The sequence below is a fragment of the Erinaceus europaeus genome, chromosome 21, assembly GCF_950295315.1.
Source record: "Erinaceus europaeus chromosome 21, mEriEur2.1, whole genome shotgun sequence".
In the NCBI taxonomy this organism is placed as follows: Eukaryota; Metazoa; Chordata; class Mammalia; order Eulipotyphla; family Erinaceidae; genus Erinaceus; species Erinaceus europaeus.
The window spans coordinates 42,215,244-42,242,115 of record NC_080182.1 but is presented as its reverse complement, the minus strand read 5'-3'; the positions used below and the strand labels follow the sequence as shown (position 1 = coordinate 42,242,115).

Sequence of the window (26,872 nt, the reverse complement as noted above, 5' to 3'; positions counted from 1 at the left end):
ATTGAGGTGTAGACTTGGACTATAAAGATAAAAAAATAGTATCACAAAGTAGTATACATTAGGATAATATTTATAGATATCTTTATCGGGCAGTACAATAAGGTGTCAGGCTACAAAATTAGCATACAAAAGTCATGGCATTCCTCTATGCAAACACTAAGTTAGAAGAAGATAAAATCCACAAATCAGTTCCTTTTACTGTAGCAGTAAAAACAATATCTAGGAACAAACCAAACCAAAGTAGTGAAAGACATGTATACTGAAAAATTATGAGTCATTATTCAAAGAAATAGAAACAGATATAAAGAAGTGGAAAGATATTCCATGTTCATGAATTGGAAGAATTGACATAATTAAAATGAATATACTACCCCGAGCCATATGCAGATTTAACACAATCCCCATTAAGATCGCAGTCATATTTTTTAGAATAGAACAAACACTACAGATGTTTATCTGAAACCAAAAAAGACCTAGAATTGCCAAAACAATCTTGAGAAGAAAGAACAGAACTGGAAGCATCACACTCCCAGATCTCAACTTGTCTATAGGGCCATTGTCATCAAAACTGCTTGGTACTGGAACATGAATAGACACACTGACCAGTGGAATAGAATTGAGAGCCCAGAAGTAAGCCCCACACCAATGGACATCTAATCTTGGCAAAGGTGCCCAAACTATTAAATGAGGAAAGGGGAGTTTCTTCAACAAATGGTGTTGATAAATTGGGTTGAAACATGCAGAAGAATGAAACTGAACCACTATATTTCACCAAACACAAAAGTAAATTCCAAGTGGATCAAGGACTTGTATGTTAGACCAGAAACTAGCAAATACTTAGAGGAAAATATTGGCAGAACTCTTTTCCATAAAAATTGTAAAGACATCTTCAATGAAATGAATCCAGTTACAAAGAAGACTAAAGCAAAATTAAACCAACGGGACTACAACAAATTAAAAAGCTTCCGCACAGCAAAAGAAACCACTACCCAAACCAAGAGACCCCTCACAGAATGGGAGAAGATCTTATATGCCATATATCAGACAAGAGGCTAATAACCAACATATATAAAGAGCTTGCCAAACTCTACAACAAGAAAACAAATGTCCCCATCCAAAAATTGGGATAGAATATGAACAGAATATTCACCATAGAAGAGATCTGAAACACTGACAAACACATGAAAAAAAATGCTCCAAGTCTCTGATTATCAGAGAAATGCAAATAAAGACAACAACGAGATATCACTTTACTCCTGTGAGAATGTCACACATCAGAAAAGGGAACAGCAACAAATGCTAAAGAGGGTGTGGGGTCAAAGGAACCCTCCTGCACTGCTGGTGGGAATGTCAATGGGTCCAACCTCTGTGGAGAATAGACTGGAGAACCCTCAGAAGGCTAAAAATGAACCTACCCTATGATCCTGCAATTCCTCTCTAGGGGATAGACCCTAAGGAACCCAACACACCCATCCAAAAAGATCTGTGTACACATATGTTCTTAGCAGCACAATTTGTAATAGTCAAAACCTGGAAGCAACCCAGGTGTCCAACAGCAGATGAGTGGCTGAGCAAGTAGTGGTATATATTCACAATGGAATACTACTCAACTATGAAAAATGGTGATTTCACCATTTTCAGCCCATCTTGGGTGGAATTTAAAGGAATCTTGTTAAGTAAGATAAGTCAGAAACAGAAGGATGAATGTGGGATAATCTCACTCACAGGCAGAAGTTGAAAAACAAGATTAGAAGAGAAAACACAAGCAGAACCTGACTGGAATTGGCGTATTGCTCCAAAGTAGAAGACTCTGGGGTGGGTGGAGGGAAGAATACAGGTCCAAAAAGGATGACAGAAGACCTAGTGGGGGTTGTATTGCTATGTGGAAAACTGGGAAATGTTATGCATGTACAAAATGTTGTATTTACTGCCAACTGTAAAGCATGTATCCCCCAATAAAAGTATAAGCATGGAGATTTCTTTCAGAAACAGTAGGGTTGTGTTTCAGAATTTTGATAAAAGCTTTGGCATGTGCAGCTATATGGAACTCATCCTTGCCCAGCTGTCCATATTATTTTAAACTATATCCTATATAGAAAGACTATCTGCTAAATCCTTCTTGAAATTGATGACATTTACTTCCGCCACCTGCCACATTTATGATACAGGTTTCTGACAGTCCTGCCTGAGATGCAGCTTAGAAAATACACCGATTACAATCTCATGTCACTATTAGAGAGTCTTGCTTTGAAGATAATGTCAACAAGGTGACCAAGCATTATTGATTTTGCCCCTAAACTTCCTTGCCTTGCTAAACACTGTGCCTTCAATGGTTATTCTTTATATAATGTTACAAAAGCCTCTCATCTGTGAGGGTGGAGACAAAATTCTCAGCAATATATCTTTACCTGTTCATCTTCCAGCAGAAATAAAAGGAATAAATAAATGAGAGGGACTTACATGTATTTGATGCCTGGTACAGATGCTGAACACTGTCACCATTATCTGCTATCACTAAATTATGGTCACTTTTGGTCACACTGCAGCACTATGTAGTCATTCAGACATATGATTTGTCAGAATATTTTTTCCAAATATATATATATAGGAATTGGGAAGACTTCCTACAACTTAAAAGCTATTATATTTATTTTTTCATCTTTATTTATTTATGAGAGACAACCAGAATTTGAGAGGGAGGGGGTGATAGAAATGAAGAGAGACAGAGAGACACTCGCAGCCCTGCTTCACCACTCACAAAGCTTTCCCCTTGCAGATGGGGACCGGGGACTCAAACTCATGTCCTTGCACACCACCACATATGTGCTCAACCAGGTGTGCCACACCTGGCTCCTAAAACCTACTAGATTTATATACTTTGAAAGAGACCTTTCTTAAAGGATGTATTTTATTTATGTATCACTTAAGGTAGAACTTCATATATGAGAGGAAAGGAGAAATAGAGAGAAGCCAGACAACACCCTGCACTTGGTACACGGAGGAACTAACCTCACGTGCTGAGTTTTACAATTCCTAAGCACTACTACTTGAGTCATTCATGCAACCACTACGCTCTATTGTTTAGGGGAATTTGTTAAACACTGTGCAGTGTATGCTGGGTATTTCAAATAAAGGAGCCTATAGAAGTCCTTTAGGATTGCACCCCTCATAAAAATGAACGCAAAGAAGTTAAATGGTGTTCTTCAATTTGGGTAGCATTTAAAGCAGATCTTCTGTTTTGTAGTTGAATAAAAATGGAGTACATTAGTTGGCCATTTTCTGTTTTGTCTTGGACTTTCCATTGTCCTCTCATAATCAATTTGATGTCATTAGTGAAGTCAGTGCTCATGTGATGTCCAGTGACAGCTCACTCAGAAAATATATTCATAGCAACACAGTGGCCTATCACAAGTGCAGCCACTGGCTAAGATGATGGTCTAGTTCTCCTATTTCCACTTGCTTCTCTTTGTTTTTAGTTAGAGAGAGTTCCAAAGGCAAAAGTTTTATAGACTTGGGCTGAAGCTTGAAACATTTTATGAAAAGAATTATTGTGGAGGCCAGTTGGTGGCACACAAGGTTAAGCGTTCACGTTGCAGTGCTCAAGATCCCAGGTTCAAGTCCCTGGTCCCCACCTGCAAGAGGAAAGCTTCATGAGTGGAGAAGCAGGGCTGCAGGTGTCTCTCTGTCTCTCTCCTTGCTTATCTACCCTTCCCCTCTCAATTTCTCTCTGTGTCTATCTAATAGTAAATAAATAAATAAATAAATAAATACATAAGAATTATTGGTTCCTATCTGCAGGGGGAAGCTTTACGAGTGGTGAAGCAGGGCTGCAGGTATCTCTCTGTCGCCCCCCCTCTATTTCCCCCTCCCTGCTCAGTTACTGTCTGTCCTGTCAAATAAGTAAACAAATATTAAAATATAAAAATTTTAAAAAGAAGTCATTTCAGTCTTGCTGAGCTGGACAATAGCACTTTCAATAGAGATGATTTAGTCAGTTGATTACCAATGCTGCATAATTTCATTTCTCTGTTGAGTCTGGAGTTATTTCAAAATAATTCAATTTCTTGTATCAAAAGATGTACTTATGGAGTATAAATAGACAATGAAAACTGAATTTATGCAAAATTCTTTATGGAAATCAAATTATATAAACTTATAGTTCATCAGTGCAGCATACAGTCAAGAGATTAAAAAAAAATAACGTACGTAGCCTTCACAGAGGATAGCCATTAAAACTGACATAATAATATTCTGTGCTGTATAATCATACCTTTTTATCATATATTTCAATATCATTGGATATCTGTACATAGGCTACTAACTGAACAAGTATGAAATAGGTTAATAAAAGAAAGAGAAAGATCTTAATGATAGGTATATCTCAAGTGCATCTGAAGTCATTTTGGATTTTTTTAATTGGAGGTTAATGGTTCACAGTAGAGTTGTTGCCACACGGCTATGATGTCGATGTCACATATCACCATGATAGGCAACTGTGAAACAAACACTCACATCTCCAACCTATGTCCTTTCCCATCATCAAGTCCTCAACACCCCCGCCACCACCACCGACACCACTCTCACTGTCCTCCTTCCCCAGAGTCCTTTGCTTTGATGAAATATATAAACGAATCCAAGTTTTACTTTGTGATTCTCCTTTTTGTTCTTTTTTTTTTTCACTTTTTTTTTATTTAAGAAAGGAGACTAACAAAATCATAGGATGGGGGGGTACAACTCCACAGTTCCCACCACCCAATCATCATATCCCATCCCCTCCCATGATAGCTTTCCCATTCTCTATCCCTCTGGGAGCATGGACCCAGGGTCATTGTGGGATGCAGAAGGTGGAAGGTCTGGCTTCTGTAATTGCTTCCCCGCTGAACATGGGTGATGACTGGTCGATCCATACTCCCAGTCTGCCTCTCTCTTTCCCTAGTAGGGTGGGTCTCTGGGGAAGCTGAGCTCCAGGACACATTGGTGGGGTCTTCAGTCCAGGGAAGCCTGGGCGGCATCCTGATGGCATCTGGAACCTGGTGGCTGAAAAGAGAGTTAACATACAAAGCCAAACAAATTGTTGAGCAATCATGGACCCAAAGGTTGGAATAGTGGAGAGGAAGTGTTGGGGGATACTCACTGCAAACTCTAGTGTACTACTGCTTTCAGGTATATATTTGCCCTAGTTTATGGATACATGTGAACATATGCTCTATCTCCTGGAACCTAGTCTATATCTAGTTTTTGGGACTTTGTTAGGAAGTGAACCTCCTGGGATGGAATTAGAGAATATTATGAAAGGAAAGGTCTCACCCTAGTGATGAAACTGAAGGGTTGTCGTTCCACACCTGAAGTCTCTGGACTAGTCTGAGCTGAAGCATGTTGAGGTGACAGTCATTGTGTTGATTAGATTGCGATCAGCGGATGCAATATTATTTGATAAGAACTGGGAGAAGCATATGGGAAAGTGGGCCCCACCCTAGGGTCCCAGGACTGGGGGAAGTTTAGGCTGTATAGTGGAAATGTAAGGTTTTTGTTGTCTTAGGGTTCAAGAAGACAATGGATAGTTACTGTAATCATCACATTATTTGGTAATTGGGTTAACTTTGAAAAGTTCCTTTGTTAGACATAGTCAATTTTCCCCCTCTCATATTAATTAAATAGTGATTTATATGACTACAATTTAATAGGTGTGTACATAAACACCATTCCCATCACCAAAAGATTGTGTTCCATCCCACCCACCCACCTCCACCCTCACTCCCTCACCAGCCCAGGAAGCCACATGTCCACCCTCCCCTTCACCACAAGGTTTTTACTTTGGTGCCCTACTTTCAATTTAGTCAGATCCTGCTTTTAGTTTCCCTTTCTGATCTTCTTTCTCAACTTCTGTTTATGAGTGGGATCATCCCATACTCATCTTTTTCCGGGCTACCTTCATGGGTGGGAGACAGACAACCAGGGACTCATGGCTGAGTGGAACGCAAATCAGTCTTTATTCATGCGGAACACAGCACACTCTAAGCAATCTAAACTTCTTCTAGCGTTTGCCCTTCTTCCACAGTCAACAGCGTCAGGTTGAGCCTGATGTCAAGTTTCGAGACCTCCTTTGAATCTGGAGAGGTGGCAGTCGTTGACTATGTGGGTCATAGTCTGTCTGGAGCCACAGGGGCAGTTCGGGTCGTCTCTGGCTCCCCAGCGATGGAACATAGCGGCGCACTGGCCATGGCCTGTTCGATAGCGATTGAGGAGGGCCCAATAGTAACGTGCTAGGTCAAAGCCGGGTTGACACTTGCAGGGGTCTGTGATGAGGTGTTTGTTCTTTACCTCAGCTCACTGCCAACTCTGTTTCCAAGAGACTGGAACAGAGAAGTTCAGTGTAGGCATAGGGGACCAGATTGGGTGACGAGACGTCAAGCGTTGGACAGGGTGGGCGAAGATATCCGCGTATATTGGCAGGTCTGGTCGAGCGTAGACGTGGGAAATGAACTTAGATGATGCCGCATCCCAACGAATATCTGGCGGGGCGATGTTGCTAAGAACTGGCAGCCATGGAACCGGGGTGGAACAGATGGTTCCAGAAATTATCCTCATGGAGGAATATAATTTGGAATCGACCAAGTGGACATGGGGGCTACGGAACCATACTGGGGCACAGTATTCTGCAGTGGAATGCCATAATGCCAGAGATGATGATCGTAGTGTGGAAGCGCTCGCGCCCCATGAGGAGCTGGCCAATCTTGCAATGATGTGATTCCTTGCGCCCACCTTTGCTGCAGTTTTTATGAGATGTTTGTGAAATGACTGAGTGCGATTGAGAGTAACGCCAAGATAGACTGGCTGGGCTTCATGCTGGATTCTCGTATCACCAAGCTGCACATTAAGCTCACACGAGGCCGAGGCATGGTGTAGATGGAAAACAGATGATACCGTTTTTGCAGCGCTAGGGATTAGTCGCCATTTTTTACAGTAATCAGATATCAGAGACATGTCCTCAAGGATGTCGAACTTGGATGCCTGAGTTGCACAGCAGATGTCATTGGCGTAGATGAACTTCCTTGAAGAAGTTTCTGGGAGATCATTGATGTAAATATTAAATAGCGTAGGATCCAGAACAGAGCCCTGGGGGAGGCCACTTGAGACAAGGCTCCATCTGCTAGACTTGTCATCCAGATGTACCCAGAATCTTCTGTTTTGGAGAAGAAACGATATAGTGTTGGCCACCCATGGAGGCAGGCATCTTGAGATCTTGACTAGGAGACCACGGTGCCAGACCGTGTCATAGGCTGCTGTGAGATCAACAAAGACAGCACCCATCTTTAAATTCTTCTGGAATCCATTTTCAATGTAAGTTGAGAGGGCCAGGGCTTGTTCGCAGGTAGATCTTCTTGGGCAGAAACCAGCTTGGGCGGGTGATAGGAATTTCTCTGTAAGATGAGAAATACGTGACAGAAGCAGCCTCTCAAGGAGTTTGTAACACACAGAGAGGAGAGAAATTGGTCTATAGCTGGCGGCCAGTGTTGGGTCTTTCTTTGGTTTCAAAACCGCTATAATCTTCGCATGACGTCAAACTTTGGGCATAGACTCAGATTCCAAAATGTGGGACAGGAATGAAGTGAGCCACTTCTTTGCCGTGGGGCCCAGGTTAAGAATGAGTTCTGGGGTGATGTTATCATAGCCAGCAGCTGTTCCCAGTTTAACCCTCTTCAAAGCATCTTCCAGTTCAGACAGTGTAAAGGGAGAGAGTTTTGAAGATGGACAAGATAACCGGAAGTGGGATGACCACTCGTGGGAAATTTCTCTTTTCCGGACTGGGTCGATCTTAGCACATCCAACTTGAGTTAGGTGACTAGCCACTGAGTTTGGAGATACGGGAGGATGGGAGACAGGAGGGGGTTGGCTACCGGCACCCAGTCTGTGAAGAAGCTTCCAGGCCTTCCTACTTGAGTGGGTGAAGTTCAGACTTCCCGTGAGTTGTTGCCAGCGGGCTTGGTGTGCTGCATCCAGGGAGGCAATGAGATGGTCGGCCACATCTGGGTCGCCGGACTCATCATACTGCTTTAGTAGTTGCTCGCATTCAGCATCAAGACAAGGCATATAGTTAGCACGTCTCCCGTGAGGAATAGCTTGGGAAGCTGCTTTGAAGATGGCTTGGCGGAAGCGCCTGTAGGAATCTTCAGAGGGGATAGAGTTAATTGGAATTGCAGGAATAGATTTGTTGGTTCTTCTTCTAGTGTTTGCCCTTCTTCCATAGCCAGTCAACAGCATCAGGTTGAAAGCTGTCAGGATCTGCTTGTTGCTGGCTTTGAAAGTGACTGGGATCCATGTGGATTCAGTCGGCTAGGAAGGATCATCATTTGGTAAGATTTATTTGTTGGTAAGATCACTGAACAGACACCAGTTTGTTGGTAAGATCACTGAACAGACACCAGTTTGCTTTCTGAAAGTTCCATCTTAGTTTCTCTGAGCACAGAATCAGTGGGAGCTGGAGACCAATGTGGATGATAGGTGGGCAGTGGTGACTGTGCAGGAAGATCTTGAGAACTTGTCTCGTAGCGGGAAAGGCTTGGCCGTTGACTGTGCTAATCCAGCACAGGTCGGGTGACGAGTCTTTATTCCATCTAGCACTGTGAAAAGAGCCTGGCTGTTTGGGATCATATAATAGGGAGAGGTCATTCGCTGAAGCCCAGTCGGCTAAGATAGAGCCATCAGCACGAGTGGAGGAATATCCCCCTTCTTGGTGATGACTATTAAAGTCTCCAACGTAAACGGCTGGGTGATTCGGGCTAGGCAGGGCCTCATTATCCCATGAGGCACTGGGAGGCTTATATACGTTGACGAGCTGAATAGTTCCAATAGTAATGGAGTCGTAGAAGGTTGAAGAGGCCGTATGGTAAATGTCCGCAAGACACGATTTGGCGTAGATGGCTCGGCCGTGTTTAGGATGGAGATTATAGCATATTTAATCGAATCCACTGATGGTGAATCGAGCAGCTTCATCGACTGCTATATGTGTTTCTTGTAGGCTGATAACATCTGCCTGATGCTGTATCATCAACTGACCAATAAGAACGCGTTTGGCAAAGGACAGCCCCTCAACATTAAGTTGGAGGACTCGAAGAGCAAGACCAACAGCTTGAAAGCTGTCAGGAGCTGCTTGTTGCTGGCTTTGAAAGTGACTGGGATCCATGTGGATTCAGTCAGCTAGGAAGGATCATCAGTTTCCCCAATGAATGGGTAATCACGAGATGCACCACAGGAAGGTCGATCCAATGCCATCTAAACTAAACTAAATCACAATCCTGTCCTTATATATGTACTTGCCAAGTAGGGTGTAAACAGGATGTGACATAGAGAGGGTGGAGCAAAAAGAGATTGGTGAAATACAGGGTGTGACAAGGAGGGGGGCAGAGCAATAAGACATCGTGAACCAGTGGGGATTAAATCAATGCCCTGCAGGGAGGGTGGTGCTTAGTGGGTTGCAGGGTCATTGTGGGATGCAGAAAGTGGAAGGTCTGGCTTCTGTAACTGCTTCCCCGCTGAACATGGGCATTGACTGGTCAGTCCATACTCCCAGCCTGTCTCTCTCTTTCCCTAGTGGGACAGGGCTCTGGGGAAGCAGAGCTCCAGGACACATTGGTGGGATTATCTGTCCTGGGAAGTCTGGTTAGCATCATGGTAGCATCTGGAACCTGTTGGCTGAAAAGAGAGTTAACATATAAAGCCAAACAAATTGTTGACCAATCATGAACCTAAAGGCTGGAATAGTGCAGATGAAGAGTTGGGGAGCCCTCCATTTTGTAGATAGCTAGTAGGCATATTTTAGTTCTATTCCAAAGGGCCTGTGTCTATACTAGTTGTTCTTGTTGTTGTTTGTTTGTTTGTTTTTCCCCAAGCCTGAAATCTGATATGCAGGTGGATCCAAGTTATTTTCTGGGGAGATGATGTTATGGCTGGAAAAGAACCAGAAAGCTGGATCTGGGAAGAGAGTAGCTCCCAATATGGGAAAGCGGTATAAATATTGTTGACTGTAAACCCCATTGATTTCATTTGATCTGGGGCCCATATTCAGCTTAGGAGCCTATGTGACTTCTGAATCCCTGTAGATCTGAGCTCACATTCTGTGGTCATGAGTAGGAACATTCCAGGCTGCCTCAACATGAGGACTGGTCTTCCTCATCTTCACCATTTTTAATAGCTGAGTAGTGTTCCACTGTGTATATAGCACAACTTTCTCAGCTACTTTCTCACAACTTTCTCTGTTGTTTGACACATAGGTTACCTTCAGGAACTGACTTATGAATTGTGCCGCTATACATATAGCTACACATAGATCTCTTTGGAAAGGTGTGATTGTGCCCTGAGGATATATTTTCAGAAGAGAAATTGCCCCGTCAAAGGGTACATTCATTTCTACCCTTCTTAGAGTTCTCCAGACTGCTTTCCACAGGGGCTGGACCAATTTACATTCCCAACAGCAGCTTAAAGGGCTCCTTTATCCCCACAAGCTCTCCAACATTTGTTATTACTATCCTTTCTGATGTCAGACATTCTCACAGGAGGGAGTTGGTACTTCACTGTTATCTTCATTTGCATTTCTTAGGTAATAAAATATCTGTTGGCACTTTGGATCTCTCTCTTTCTTTCTAGCTCTCTCTCATTGATGAATATTCTGTCCATATCCTCTCCCCACTATGGATGCATTTTTGTTTGTTACTGATTTTGTGAACTCTTTGCATGTATTGGTTATTAACCTTTTGATGCACAGCAGTAAAAGACGTTCTCCCATTCCCTAAGGAGTCGCTCTATTTAGGTGGTGTTACTTTTGCTATTCAAACCCCTTTCAATTTAATGTAGCACTGCTGGCTTATTTTTAGTTTGTTTTTCTTTGCAAATGGACTTGAGTCATTGAAGACACCTTTAAAACTTAGAACAGAAAGATTATGTGAACATTTTCCTCTAAAGATATGATGGCTTCTGGTTTAACATCCAAATTCCTGATTCTTTAGGAGTTTTCATTTATGTGTAGTTAGATGAAGGGTTTCAGTTTCATTATTCTGTATTTTTCTTTTTTTTTCTTTATTGGGGGATTAATGGTTTGCAGTCAACAGTAAAATACAGTAGATGGTACACATGTAACATTCCTAGTTTTCTTTTATATACATACATATATGTATATATATAATTTTTATTTATAAAAAGGAAACACTGACAAAAACCATAGGATAAGAATGGCACAACTCCACATAATTCCCACCACCAGAACTCCATATCCCATCCCCTCCCCTGATAGCTTTCCTATTCTTTATCCCTCTGGGAGTATGGACCCCAGGTCATTATGGGATGCAGAAAATAGAAGGTCTGGCTTCTGTATTTGCTTCCCTGCTGAACATGGGTGTTGACTGTACTTTTCAACTCCATTTTACCAGTACCACTTGTTAAAGAAACTCCCCTTTATCAATGTAATATTTCAAAGGAGATAAAGGAAAGACACCCTGAAGTCATAACATGTTTGGGTGTATATTAAAAAGAAGGAAAGCTCAGGCCATAGAATGAACTCTGTCATCCTGGTGTCTTCTCTCTCTGTCTCTGTCTGCCTGCCCACATGCAGACATGTCTAGAGCTCTCTGTCTCTGTCTGCCTGCCCACATGTAGACATGTCTAGAGCTCTCTGTCTCTGTCTGCCTTCCCACATGTAGACATGTCTAGCACTCTCTGTCTCTGCCTGCCCACATGTGAACATGTCTAGAGCTCTCTGTCTCTGTCTGCCTGCCCACATGTAGACATGTCTAGCACTCTCTGTCTCTGCCTGCCCACATGTGAACATGTCTAGCCTAGCGCTCTCTGTCTCTGTCTGCCTGCCCACATGTAGACATGTCTAGCGCTCTCTGTCTCTGCCTGCCCACATGTGAACATGTCTAGCGCTCTCTCTCTGTCTGCCTACCCACATGTAGACATGTCTAGCGCTCTCTGTCTCTGTCTGCCTGCCCACATGTGAACATGTCTAGCGCTCTCTGTCTCTGTCTGCCTGCCCACATGTGAACATGTCTAGCGCTCTCTGTCTCTGTCTGCCTGCCCACATGTGAACATGTCTAGCGCTCTCTGTCTCTCTCTGCCTGCCCACATGTGAACATGTCTAGCGCTCTCTGTCTCTGTCTGCCTGCCCACATGTGAACATGTCTAGCGCTCTCTGTCTCTGTCTGCCTGCCCACATGTGAACATGTCTAGCGCTCTCTGTCTCTGTCTGCCTGCCCACATGTAGACATGTCTAGCGCTCTCTGTCTCTGTCTGCCTGCCCACATGTGAACATGTCTAGCGCTCTCTGTCTCTGTCTGCCTGCCCACATGTGAACATGTCTAGCGCTCTCTGTCTCTGTCTGCCTGCCCACATGTGAACATGTCTAGCGCTCTCTGTCTCTGTCTGCCTGCCCACATGTGAACATGTCTAGCGCTCTCTGTCTCTGTCTGCCTGCCCACATGTGAACATGTCTAGCGCTCTCTGTCTCTGTCTGCCTGCCCACATGTGAACATGTCTAGCGCTCTCTGTCTCTGCCTGCCCACATGTGAACATATCTAGCGCTCTCTGTCTCTGTCTGCCTGCCCACATGTGAACATGTCTAGCGCTCTCTGTCTCTGTCTGCCTGCCCACATGTGAACATGTCTAGCACTCTCTGTCTCTCTCTGCCTGCCCACATGTAGACATGTCTAGTGTTCTCTGTCTCTGTCTGCCTGCCCACATGTAGACATGTCTAGCGCTCTCTGTCTCTGTCTGCCTGCCCACATGTAGACATGTCTAGCGCTCTCTGTCTCTCTCTGCCTGCCCACATGTGAACATGTCTAGCACTCTCTGTCTCTGTCTGCCTGCCCACATGTGAATATGTCTAGTGCTCTCTGTCTCTCTCTGCCTGCCCACATGTAGACATGTCTAGCGCTCTCTGTCTCTGTCTGCCTGCCCACATGTAGACATGTCTAGCACTCTCTGTCTCTGCCTGCCCACATGTGAACATGTCTAGCGCTCTCTGTCTCTGTCTGCCTGCCCACATGTAGACATGTCTAGCACTCTCACATTTCCTGAAGAAAAGCTTAAAATGTTCTGAAACAGTGATCTGCTCCACAATTCTTTGGGAATGAGACCTTGGGAGATCAGCAACCATGAGTAGAGCCCTCTTGGCATCTCTTACCCCTTTACATTTTCCCCTTCACAAGATGTAAAACCCTTCAGGAACTTCATTCTAATGGTGTCATGTTCTAGGTACACCATTAGAATAGGTATAAAAATGTCATCCCAGCAAAATGTTCATTTTTACTCATAATTACGTAGGCTATCTGAATACTCAGAAAAGAAATTGGAGGATCCCTCAAATTGTGTAGGGAACATTAAATCACTTACTTTAGAACAAGTATAAAACAATAAAAGTAACATAATTTAAACAATGAGATTTCTTTCTATGTATATGAACAAAGTGTCTTTTCCTAGACTGCAAACACATTCATGAATTGTATAAAGCCACATTATTTAAAAGAGGCATGTGTCTCTCTTTATAAATGAATATATTTCTTTGAAAGTTGTATGAGAGAAAGAAAGAAACACAAAGAGAGGAAAGAAAGAAAAAAAGAAAGGAAGGAAGGGAGGGAGGGAGGGAGGAAGGAATGAAGGAAGGAAGGAAAAAAGGAAGGAAGGAAAGAAAGGAAGGGAGGGGGGGTGGGAGGGAGGGAGGGATCTCTACACTTTCCTATGATGGAATTGCCTTCTCTCTTCTGACAGAATGTCTAAGAGGGTGAGGTCACCAAGACAATGACTTTTATATGAATAGCTTTATGTAGGAAACTTTTTAAAGTCTTAAGCCCATTCTTGTCAAGTTGGTGCTGGGGGGGGGGGGGCAGCGGTGCATGAAATGTCATCCTAACTGTACCCTTACCTCTACTGGGTTACCTTTTAGGTCAGAGATGTCAGTAACCTTTCGTCATTGTATGGGATGTTCTCTTTACTACTAACCTTCTTTAGTTAAATGACAACACTGGAAATTAACTAGATGTCTAAAGAACAGTTATGCATTCTTTCTGTTCATGTGATTTAGCTGTATAAACTAAGATCCAGGCCAGGCATGCAGAGAAGTCTGCTGACTGTCCTTGGGCCTGGTCTTGATTTGACTCTGAATATCCTCCCTAATAAATCCCTCTTTTAAGCTGAATTCACTCTTCACAGCAGTGGTATTTCAGCAGACAACCGCTCACTGCATTTTAAAAATGATGCTGAAAATAGTGTACTTTTACCTATTCAGAGAGTTTCCTTCCAAATTCAGTCTTTATTGCAGCAGCCAGTTCTAAATCCCTACTGTGCAAACTTTAATTCCTTTAGTTCCCACTACAACCCTGTAAAATCAGGAACTGAATATAGTGTGCTCCTTTTACTGGTGAAATAAAAACAAGGGCCATAATTATCTGCACAGTGTCCTCATCGGTGGCACAGACTGACAGAGGTCATCTGCGTGTTGATTTCCCACCAGTGTATTTCTCTGTGAAAAAGGTGCTCGAGTGTAACCTATTATACTTTTTAAAAATTAAGGAATTATCAAATTTCAGGAGACTGAGTTTCTAGAAACTTAAGCTATTTTACCCCCTAAGGAATAAAGCATTAACAATGAAAAGAAGTAATGCCATTTTACGCTTTCCATCCAATCTCCTCAAGAAAAATTATGCTCTTCTCCCTGTTCTTACTGCCAATCTCTTCTTCACATAAAACTGATTTTGAGGAAAATGTTTTAGAAATGAAAGCAGGTACTTCCTGAAAGGGATATACCATTGGGTTTGTCTCCAAAATGTGATTCCAGTAAATAATTTGAAACCTACAGACAATTAATTTTGTTTTGTTTTCAATGGGTGTCTTCACGGGATGCTTTCAACCTTTCTTAGTGCTTGTCTTTGCCCTGAAGGAAGTTGTGCTTTTGTGACTGAAGAGCTTTCTAGTTCAATGGTGATTTGAAGTGCTAGGAGCTGTAAGTCTGAGCTTCAGAAAAGAATGAAAGTGCCCTGGAACCATGGAAAAGGCTACCCAGTCATCACCTCTCTTCTGTGTGTATCAAGAGCAGGGGCTTTTAACTTCTCTCAAGTCTCCAGGGAGCCAAAATTTAGAATCAAACAGCAGAGCCTCAGGGGACAATATCTATTCCAGGGTACTAGGAATCAAATCTGGACTTTTCTTTTTGCTCTTAGTTTCCTTATAGACTATCTTCCATCCTATCCATCTGTCAGACTGGAATATTTCTTTTATACTTTATCTTTGACTTCTCTCCACCCATTTACATCTCTCCTCTCTCCTCCCCTCTGTCTCCTCTTTCCTTACAATCCTTTCCTTTCTTCAAAGGTCCTCACTTCATTCCTTTTCTCCCTCCCTTCTAAAATCCTTTCCTTCCTGCGGATTCTGCTTTTATTCCTTCATTCCTTTTACTCATTTTTGATACTTATAAAACATGCCATAGATATAAAATCACTGTTTCAAAAGATGAACTTTGTAATAGACATCAGTGAGGGGCAGAAGTTTTAATTAGTGCGCTTATGATGTCCTGACATAACATGCTAGTTGTGGGCTCTTCCCACGCAGTTGGAATAAGAATTTTCACATCAGGGTGCTAAACAGAGTGAGTTGATAGGAAAAAAAGAAAAGGAGGAAATGTGTCCTTCTAGCATGTAATAGAGACTAGGTCAGGTGTCCAGTGGATGTGAGATGGGCCTGAAAATAATCGACTTTCTTTGAACTGTCTTTCCCAAAGGTATCACAATTATTATGATATGTACATAAGATAGGGTGTAAAAGTGTACTTGAGACTGGGGCTTTGCATTTTTTTTCAAAAGTAATTGTTATGTGTGGCGGGGGATGTGGATTATAAGATGGATCTTTGCAAGTAGTTTTTCCTAGATTTTCCATGTTCTCCGACTACTCCCCAGATGCTGCTGACTTTGCCGCAGTCTGTCCCGGCTCTTTGTTCTCAGGGCTCCTGAAGACATACTCGGTCTTCTTCTGACTGGCAGTGCGCAGGGGGTTTGGGAAAGAGGAAGCCAATATGCAGCAAAAGCGTGAGCGAATATTGGAATAAACAAATCAAGAAATAGTCCTGGGGGCTGGTTAAGCACACGTAAAACTGTGCACAAGGGCTGCTAAAGCATCTGGGTTTGAACCAGCTTTTCTTTGCTGGAGCAGGGATGCTTCCGAAGTGGTGAAGCAGGTCTGCACATGTCTTTAGCCCTTGCTACTTCCATCTCTTTTCTCAAAAAAAAAAAAAAAAAAAACGAGCCTGGATAGAAAACAGTTTTATCAATTTCTCTGACTTTTACGATCTATACACCCAAGAATGGGTGGATGCACTTGGTTAAGTGCACTTGGTGCAAAGCCCAAGGACGCCGCTTCAAGCCCCCGGCTCCCCACCTGCAGGGGGATCACTTCACAGGCGGTGAAGCAGGTCTGCAGGTGTCTGTCTTTCTCTCCCCCTCTCTGTCTTCCCCTCCTCTTTCCATTTCTCTCTGTCCTCTACAAAAGGGGAAAAAGTTGAAAACATGGCCACAAGAGCTGTGGATTCATAGTGCAGGCACCCCATCAATAACCCTGGAGGCAAAAATAATAAGAGTGATTATAATTCCATTTATCTCTTTGGTCCGGGGAGGGGGCTTCACAGGCTGCACCTACATTTACTCAGTCAGCTCCTGATACACTGCCTCTGAGGGCTGCATGAAAATCTTGTCTCTGCGCAGCTGGGTAAGTGGGGACTTGTGCGGCATCCTGAGTGTCATCTGCTTGACTCTTTGGAACATGTTGATCCTGGTGTCTTCTGATGACATGGGGATAAGAGAGTTCTTGGTCTTCTTCCTGGGGCCCCTCTTCCTGCCTATTGTCAACTCTCCCTTTTCTGTCTCCATAGGCAATTTCTTTATCAAAGCTCTTGATTAAACCAGGGTGCAAGTCTCTAGTGTCAAGCTGTCTTTTCTCAGCCTCGTGCCTGGATCCACTGTGTCTTACTCTGACACCAATATTACACTGTGTGCTATTTGAATATATTGATAAGTATCACCAATATTACTAAGATACCCCAGCGGGTTAGTGTATGAAGAAGATGAGTAAGAGCTACTGAAAAATTGGATGAAAACTTTCAAATATTCTCTAACTGTAATTTATTGTAATGTAAGCTCTTGCAGTGAGTGAGAACACAAGCACAGTGCAGTGCAGAAATAGACGTTCTTTTAGCCAAGCCAGCCCAGGGCCCCTCCATTCATTATCCAGCACTGATCAATTTCATGAACAACATGTTGTCCTTTTGTTTTTAAATATTCAGTCCATAAATATTTAGTATTTATAAAATAAAAATACCAAGACCATAAGATAAGAGGGGTACAGTTCCCACCACCAGAGTTCTGTACCCCATCCCCTCCATTGAAAGCTCTCCTGTTCTTTTTTTTTTTTTTTTTTTTTTTTTTGCCTCCAGGGTTATCGCTGGGGCTCGTGCCTGTACTGTGAATCCACTGCTTCTGGAGGCCATTTTCCCCATTTTATTGCCCTTGTTGTGCTTGTTGTAGTAGTTATTGTTGTCATAGCTGTTGTTGTTGGACAGAATAGAGAGATATAGAGAGAGGAGGGGAAGGCGGGGGTGGGGAGAGAAAGAGAGACACCTGCAGACCTGCTTCACTGCTTGTGAAGCAACCCCCTGCAGGTGGAGAACCTGGGGCTCGAACCAGGATCCTTACTCCGGCCTTTGTGCTTTGTGCCACGTGCGCTTAACCAACTGCACTACCGCCCAGCTCCCGAAAGCTCTCCTATTCTTTATCCCTCTGGGAGCATGATCCCAGGATCATTGTGGGGAGTGGAAGGTGGGAGGTCTGGCTTCTGTAATTGCTTCTCTGTTGCACATGGGCGTTGTCAGGTCAATCCACAACCCCAGTCTGTCCTCTCTCAGGATTCTGGGGAGGCTGGGCTCCAGGACACATTAATGAGGTTGTCTGGCCAGGGAAGTCAGGTTGGCATCATGCATTGTAACATGTGTACACCACCACCAGGTACTTCACTTGTACTATTAAAGAAACAGTTACATATTTTATTGTCTTTCTAGAGTTATTTAAGAGAACATGAGAAAAAAATAATTAAATCTAATGAAATCATAACTGTTTCCAAATAATGTAATAGCTGTGTTCATAATGTTTATGCCTTTTATGATTTCATAACAGCCTGTAACCTGGGAGGTGTTTTAGAGGGTTATTTCAGCAGTAGCAGGCATCTAGATTATTCTGAGTCTTAAAGTTTCAACATTATAAATATTGTGGTTTTATTTAGAAGTTTTATTTATTTCTTCAGTGCCTTTATGCATTATTATTAAGTATTTTCTCCTACCCTTTATCCTTGATTGGCAATAGAACTCCCCTGACTAAATTAAAACAGCTCTTTGTCTGTTTTGCAACTAATCTGCTCTTTCATACTCCCTTATAATATGCTTAAGAATATGCGAGTATCTCCTAAGAGTCCTTTTATTATTCTCAGTATGAATTAGAGATTTTGAGCGGGATACATTATTCCCTCTAAGTCAAAACACAAACGTAGTAATATGTATACTACCTAATAGCATTAAATATGAAGTTTTAAAAATCTAGGAGCAGTGTATCTGAAAGTCAGTTGCTTCATAAATATCTGTGACTCTGTAGATTTTTAGGGGGGATCTTCAGGTGATACCACTTAAAATACAAGTGGGGCAGGGGGCACATACAGGTGGTGAGAAATACGGGTTTCTGCCTATAGTTAGGGTGGTCTAGGCTTATGGATTGATCTTGGCCACTTCCTGGGACCAAAAAAAATATTATGCAAAGAACTGGCCCCAAACCCCTCAAATTGACTACCTATGCTTTGTAACTGTAGCATAGCTACCTATGATGCTTTGTAACTGTAGCAAAGCTGCTGTCTCTCAACCTAGAGGAGAGATTCAAAATCCTCTAGTTTTATCTGCATTTCTCTTCCCTAAAGAAGGTTCTGAGTAAATGGAGTATTTGAGGAGCTATTTTGTTTCTTTTAGAGGCCAGAAAATGTCTACAAGATACCATATTAATTTTTTTGTTTTATACTCTGCTAGTAACTTCAGTTGTCCAAGGTGTTTAGTCCAAATGTTTTATAATGTCATTTTTCTTGTTTAGTTTGCTTTTTTTCATCACTTATGTGTACTATACAATATAGTTCCTTTGTTTGGGGCTCACGTGGGGTGACTCTCACCAGGAAGGTAAGCTATCGGTTCTCCCTCGCTAGCTTGAGGGCTCAACAATACAGACAAGAGACATGCATGAAATAGACTGTATGTATAGTGTTTTGAATTTTACTGCCCACAAGGGGAAATATATCTGTAGTAGTGCTAAATGCATTGAACTGGAGCTAAGATGGTCATGCATGGAGATGCAGTGTTACCACATACCACAAAGATCCAAACTAATACCACAATATGTAGACATATGTGTCTGAAAACCCACTAAAACAGCTTGATTTGAACTAATGAATTAGATCTAAACAAGTTGAGCTATATGAAAAGATGACTTCTAAAAATTACTGAATTTTATACTATGCCTTACTGTTACTTCAATTTTAATAGTCACATTCACACAATGGTTACCCTGTTGGACAGAGATATCTTGGATATCTTTGTATCTCTAAATATTTTGTATTTCTAAACAGTTATAGATTTTTTATTTCATCTATGTAATTTGATGATATGAGATAATGACATTCTTTCCCATTAAAAAGTTTATATATCTCCATAACAATGTACATCAAATTTGGAAAAGTGAAGTGAATCATTAGGAAGACAAAATGAGAAATGAACTTCTGTTTTGTTATAGCTCAAAAGAAGATTTCTAAGGCTTTTCTGAAGCTGTTGACAACTCAAACTTTGTTATACAAATCTATAGTGACTTCATTATCTGTTACCTGTTATTGCCCTGTTGAACTAAAATAAACTGTTGTATTATGTGACCTATAAAATGGTATTAGGCATGTTATTGCTTGCTTGCTGTCAGCTTGAACCTCAGACAGTTATTAAAGATTACACTGAGATGATTCAGAGTATCATAAATGCTATTTACAGAGCTGACAGGTTGCCCTTCATGTCCCTAGTCATAAAAGAAAAGAAATTGGAAAAGTCTGAAGCCAGTGTTATAAACTCAGCACACAGTGTGACGAGTGAAACTCAGACATGAACATCTTCATATTTTCTTTACTTTTCTAATTCCTTTGCCACCGCTGTAACAGCTTCAAGTGTTGTAAATTGGAAAGCAAACGCATTAAAAGAGTGATTCCACTGAGGGAAAGAATGTTTCTTTATAGTCACATTATATCCCTGATTGCGAGCTAGATCTTCAAAACCCACTATTGAACTTATGGATGTTAGAAAGTCGAGGAACTAAACAGGAACTTGGCACCTCTGATGACAGGCATCATTGATTCCGACGGAGCATTCAATATAGATGAAATTTGTGTAATAACTTGGATTATGACTACTGAAGAAATAAACCTTTAATTTTTGTTTTATGAGGTGTGCTCGTTTCCAGAAAGAGATACATATTAGGTAGTGAGCAATCAGCTAGTGAACACCACCTAAAGGTAGATAACAGTGATAGTCCACAGGATATGATTTTTTTCCTATCACCCCTTGAATCTTTCTGTTAACTTTCATTATTACTAAAGACATTTCTAGAAGCTACTGTGTCACTATTATCAGTTTCAATGATAGGAATTGCCTTGTTTTTAGATCCTTACTGCCTGTAATACATTTTTGTTGATTCAATTTGAAAATTGAGCCTAGATTTTATTCGGGGTTTATTCCACCTCACATACCCTGAGCCACTGTATATGGAATTGCCGTCTTAGCTTTTGTTTTCTTTCCTCCTTCCCTTCAGAATTGTTAGAGTCAACCTGAAGAGAACAGAAACTAAAAAACTGATAAAATTTGTGTACTGATGCCCTTCAGCCATGGCAGACACACACTGATTTCTCTTATTTTATTTGTCTATTGATAATATCCACTTACATGGTTCTTCAGCGTCCACTATCCCCACTCCTTACTCTTCCACTGTAGAACATTCCAGCTGCTTTATACCTTCAAGATTTACTGAGAATGCATACATCAGTATTATACACTTAGAAAAGATTATTTCTGTAACTCTTGAGACTTCATTCCATTTTTATAATTTCTTATGACATGAGCAATGCAAATGATGAATAAGAACATCAAAATTACTTAGACATTGTTCTACACATTATGAACAGCTTAAAGTTCTCAATGTTTACAGGAAATCAGTACAACCTATAATACTGTTTTCACGTTTGAGATGAAGATATAGCGATCCATAATATAACTGTATTAAATATTCATGACTATATAACAAATCAGCCCCAAGTTGGTGCTTATCTAATAAACAATATCATCTCGTACAATTTCTGTGGGTCATGAAGTGGGTTTACTGGGATGATTCTGGCTCAGGTTTTCTCATCAGCTTGAAGTATTTCCGCTAGAGGTAAGAGATCTTGGCCACATGCCAGACAGATATTTCCCCATGGCAGTTGGGTGTCTCTAAAGAGTCCCCCAAGAAATGGTTTTAGTGGCTTGACCTCACTATTCATAAAGCTAGTTTTGCTCTAACCTACTCAGCCAACTTGTTTACTAAGTTTGGTATATGCTTATGGGGAGTGGAAATGGCAATTTCTGTCTGGGGAGGCAGGTGAGTTGTATTTCAAAAAATTGACATTTTAAAGTCACTAAAATGTAAAATATTTTAAAGTATCAGAGGCAAAGAGTACCTGAAACCTTAGTAACATTATATTATATTCAGGAAAAAGATAGTCATGTATATTCTTAATTTTAAAATATTTCCTCAAAATTAAGCCCATTAATATTGAGCCGAGGTTGAGTGTCGTAAGAAGCAGGTTCTTTATATGGCAATGCTTAATTAATGGCAACTATAGATTAGCTTCTGTAAAGTGTTATGAGGTAGAATTAATTTGAACGCTTTATGGTAATTTTGAATATATGAAGTAAGACATTGTTTTAGTTCAACTATAAATATTTTCATGTTGGATTTTTAAAAATTTATTCAATAAATATTGAGTATATGTTGTTAACAAATACTATACTAGGTGCTGAGATTAGACCAACAAATAATGAACAAAATTTGTCTGTGTACTCCTTGCATTTTAGTGGCAAAACAGCAAATAACCAAATGAGATTTTCAAAAAGTAACATTATTATATGAGATAAAAGTCAGAATAAGATAATACCAGATAGAATTTATGTGTTCAGGGACAGTGGTGGAAGATATTAATATATGTTACAATTCTCCTGTAAGAAAACATTAGATATTTTCAAAGAACATCATGGAGACTAGGGTGGGTGGACTCCTAAAAAAGAATGATAAGAAAAGAGATCAGAACGATAGCCAGGAACTAGATGTACTGGGAGCTTTAGGACTTAATTTCAAGTGTTGAATCAGAGGAGTCTTGAAAATAATAGAGCTGACATAATTTAATCTATATTTTAAAAGGAATATCTAGGTCCAGGGAGATTACTCACTTGGGAAAGCATCAGTTTTACTATACATTTGACCCGGATTCCAGCTGTTGCTCCCATGGCACTGTGGGAAGCTTTTATGATGTGGTTTCTACCCCCTCTCTCTTGTCACGGAAAAAAAAAAAAAGTTAACATGGAATGGTATAGCATATATATAATTTCAAAAAGAGTAATAGCACACTTCAGTAAATAATAAAATAAAATAAAGGCAAGATTCTTTTGAGATTAATTCTAGTGGCTTAAGTAAGACTCTCAGCTGAGAGATGGCTTTAGTAATCTAGAGCTAGCAGTGTGTTAGAATGCACAGGTGCATTTAGAAGAGAAAGAAGTAGTTAAGACTCAGAGACATTTATATACAAGAGAAATGAAGCAGGTCTTCTTCTCCTCTCTCAATTTCTCTCTGTCCAATCAAATAAATAAATAAATAAAATGGCCACAGGAGCAGTGGACTCATGGTGCAAGCACTGAGCCCCAGAGATAACCCTGGAGGCAAAAAGAAAAAAAAAAGTAAAGGACATCTTGAAGACTTCTGTTCTTATAATATTGTTTTGCTAATATAGAAAAGACTGCGTTCCTTGATGGTTTAGCCTCACTGCTAAAGGGCTTTTCAGACGATGATTTCCCCCCCGGGAAATAAACCTAGTTGGTGACTATCAAATGATTAAATTTACATTTTCCCTATTACCCAGACTGCAGCCACATGAATACTGCCCTCAGAGGGTGAAAAATCACAAAGCTTTTAAATATCCGTGATCCTCAGTTCATTATGCATTTATGTAAAAGTTATCTAGCAGAGATGTCATTATTTAAGTTTAATTTGAGATGAAATTAACTGTATTATCAGTTTGCAGTTTCTTTTGAAAACACATTTTGTTCTTTACTATCAGAGTCAAAATATTTTTCATCTGGTAATTGAATAATTACACAATTAGAACTGAAGCCCAAACCTTTTTTTAATGAACCATCATTGTTTTATTTGTGAGAGTTCAATTTTAGTTGGCTCTTGGAGTTCCTCATATTAGCTAGTTGGGCAGTGTCACTAATAAAGCCTGGTTCGTTATGCACAGAACTTTAGTTTTGATAATTACTCAATTCCATGAATTTTAACATGTTTTAAGTGAGGAATAAGATGGTTCAAATGATCTTTTTAGAAATATAAAGAAAATTCAACAATACAATCCCTCAAATTTTGTAGAATAGTATAGCACTGGACATCTTCAATTTCCAAAAAGGACATAAAATTTAGAAAGTTAAAAGTATTAACCAATTATTTTCCCTTTAGAAAAAGGCGTGGGAGCAGCGTGGGCAGGCAGTGCCACACCAAGTTGAGTGCATGTTACTGTGCACAATGACCTACCTGGGTTCAAGATCCTGGTCCCCACCTGTAGGGGAGAAGCTTCACAACCTGTGAAGAGGTGCTATGGGAGTCTCTCTCGCTCCTTCTCTATCTGCCCTTTCCTTCTCAATTTCTTTCTACCTCCATTCAATAAATAATTAAAAAAGAAGAAGAAAGAAGCTTAGATACTATAGTTCCTTCATTAATATTATGTCACTCACTTACCTATGAGGACTAGGGTATTGATCACTGATACAGATTTGATTTGTGTTGCTTAATAGATTGACCACCTATTTTAATTGCTTCATTCCAAGAATTTGAAAGGGAGTAAAACTGGCATATCCCCACCCATTAGAATTTGGGACCAGGGTGGCACACCTGGTTGAGCTTGAACATTGCACAGGGACTCCAGTGGGTTCAAGGGCTTCTCCCCACCTAAAAGGGGGAAGCTTTGATAGTGGTGAAAGCAGGTCTGCGGGTGTCTATCTTTATCCCTCTCTGTCTCCTCCTCCCCTCTGAATGTCTCTTAGTCCTATCAAATTATATACAGAGGGGGGGAGGGAGAGAAAAGGAGAGAGAGGGAGAGAGAGGGAGAGAGAGGGAGAGAGAGGGAGAGGGAAAGATATATATATCTATCTTCCTTCTTTCCCTCTTTCCTTTCCCTCAGAGCAATGGTCAACTCTCCTTTATGGTGAGGTTAAGAACTGAACCTGGAACCTTTGTTGCCTCAGGCATGAAAGCTTCTTTGCATAACAATTATACTGTCACTTCAGTGAGTAGTAGGTCTGTGGTTGATTAGAATAAATTTTATGCGGGTTGGCACTGGGGCTCCTTGCTGGTGGTATGAGCCAGGGTTTGAACCTGAGTGCTTACTTGCCCATGTTGTAATACAGTTTCAGAATGGAGTTTACCTTCCAACCCCCCCACACACACACACACCCCACAGCACTGCTCAATTCTGGCTTATGGTGGTTCTGGGGATTAAGCCTGGGACTTTGGAGTCGCAGGCTCAGAGACTTTTTGCTTAACAATTATGCAAAAACCCAAAGGCCTTTCTGGCTATGGCCTACCCTACCCTCTGAAGAATCACTTTAAGGCAATTGATTTCCTGATTGTTTGGCTGCACCTACAGCAGTGTGACATGCCAGTAACCCTTTCTTTCCTTCTCCTCAAACTAGAGTGAGTAAGTAGGTCTGTGCATGTTAAAATAACTGCACTTTTGGCTAGTCACTATCACTGGGGCTCAGTGCTGGCAGTATGAGCAGGGGATTGAACACAGGTCCTTGGGCCTCGTCATGTGTGTGCTCAACCAATTATGCCACTTGGTTTTTAAAGATTCACATCACAAAGCTGAGACAGTGTGAATTTGCAATAAAGTATGTTAAACATTTTTAAGAATTAGGAGTGAGAGTAGAATATATGTATCCATGTGTGACGCCCTGGGTTGGATCCCTGACACCATATAAAACAAGAGCAAAACAGTATCACAAATGAATGGAAAGTGCCTTGATTAGTCTCTCTCTCTCTCTCTCTCTCTCTCTCTCACACACACACACATACACACACACACACACACACACACACACACACAGAGAACTTTAAAGTAAAGAAACATAAAGTTCTATTTTTTCTTTTGCACACTCATACCCCACCTCCCTACCCCACAGGCCCCACTAATAAGGAGTCAGAACTGCAGCCTCACTCTGTGACGGACCCGGTATCAATTCTGTGAAGAGGCCTTGGTCACCTAGGAAGTAGGGAAAACCAGAGTGGGGCAAACCCATTACCAATTTCCACTTAAACAGTGGGGTTCGAGGGTGCTGTCATCCTCTTGATATTGGGAGGGAGCTTAATTGAAGTGACTCACAGCAGATTTTTATCAACATTTTGATTCTTCAGTTAAGTTACATTGAGTCAGGTCTCTCTTATTGACAGTGTTGAGTGTTTTGATTACTTTAGACTCTTCTGTCTAACAGTAACTGATAGTGACATGAAGTTAAATTATCAAAGCATGGCTTTCAGATTTTTTTTTTAATTATCTCTTTCAACCAGTAAAAGATTTCTTCTTTCGGACTATGTACTGTTGAGTAAGAGTCATATGTGTTCCACTAGAAATATTATATTTGGACTATTCTTTGGGATAAACAAGAACAAAGCTTAACTGACAAACTCGGCAGACTGTAGTCATCAATTGTAATGATTTTCTTCACCAATCTTTTATTTCAACTTACCTAATTATCTGCCAATTGAGTGCTGCCAATATATGGAGGTCATTAGATGCAGGTTGGCCAGAAAAATGCTGTAGAGTGATTTGCATCTGTGAATGTAATGGGATTGCAATATTAGTTTACATAATACAAATAAAATGTCCACTTCCCTACTTCAAATTCTTTGCCAAATTAGTTCATAATGGTGCTTTTTTCTGTTTCTCCAGTTCTTGTGGTCATGTGCCCAAGAGTGGGTGGCAGTCACCAACGTCTGTGAAGGGAAAGAGGTAGCTTGAATCATGAAAGCTTTACAAGGAACATCTATTAGAATCGTTTTTTCTGGAGTGAAGAAATAGATGTGAAAGATGAAGATACACTCCACCACAGAAAAGGGAGGATATCCTTAAATAACATGTCTTAGAAAGAGTTCCATTATCTCTTCAGTCTAGATGGAAGCTTCCCAGGCCATGCCTATCTTTACTCAAGGCAGCTGTGCCGTAGCCCCTCTAATGGTTTCCTGGAAATCTTGCCCTTTGCAAGGTGTGTGTGTGTGTCTGTGCCTGTGTGTGTGTGTCTGTGTGTCTGTGCCTGTGTGTGTGTGTGTGTGTGTGTGCATATGTGTGTGAGTGTGTGTGTGTGTGTGTGAGTGAGTGTGTGAGTCTGTGTGTGAGCCTTTGTATAAGTCTGTGTGTGTGTGTATGTGTTTGCGTGCGTGTGAATGTGTGTGTGCGTGAGAGTATGTGTGTGTGTATGAGT

The 26,872-nt window shown here is 41.1% G+C and overlaps 1 protein-coding gene and 1 long non-coding RNA gene across 2 annotated transcripts in view; one reads left to right on the top strand and one right to left on the bottom strand.

Annotated features, from left to right (window-relative positions):
* Positions 1-26,872, top strand: part of LOC132535238 (uncharacterized) — a 388,867-nt gene that overhangs the window by 229,477 nt on the left and 132,518 nt on the right. The window lies entirely within an intron of this gene.
* The window catches only part of LOC132535321 (uncharacterized), a 55,485-nt gene that overhangs the window by 11,566 nt on the left and 17,047 nt on the right, over positions 1-26,872 (bottom strand). Inside the window, exon 2 of the long non-coding RNA XR_009547118.1 lies at positions 26,141-26,226. This is a non-coding gene — a long non-coding RNA (uncharacterized LOC132535321). The remainder of the gene's footprint in view (positions 1-26,140; positions 26,227-26,872) is intronic.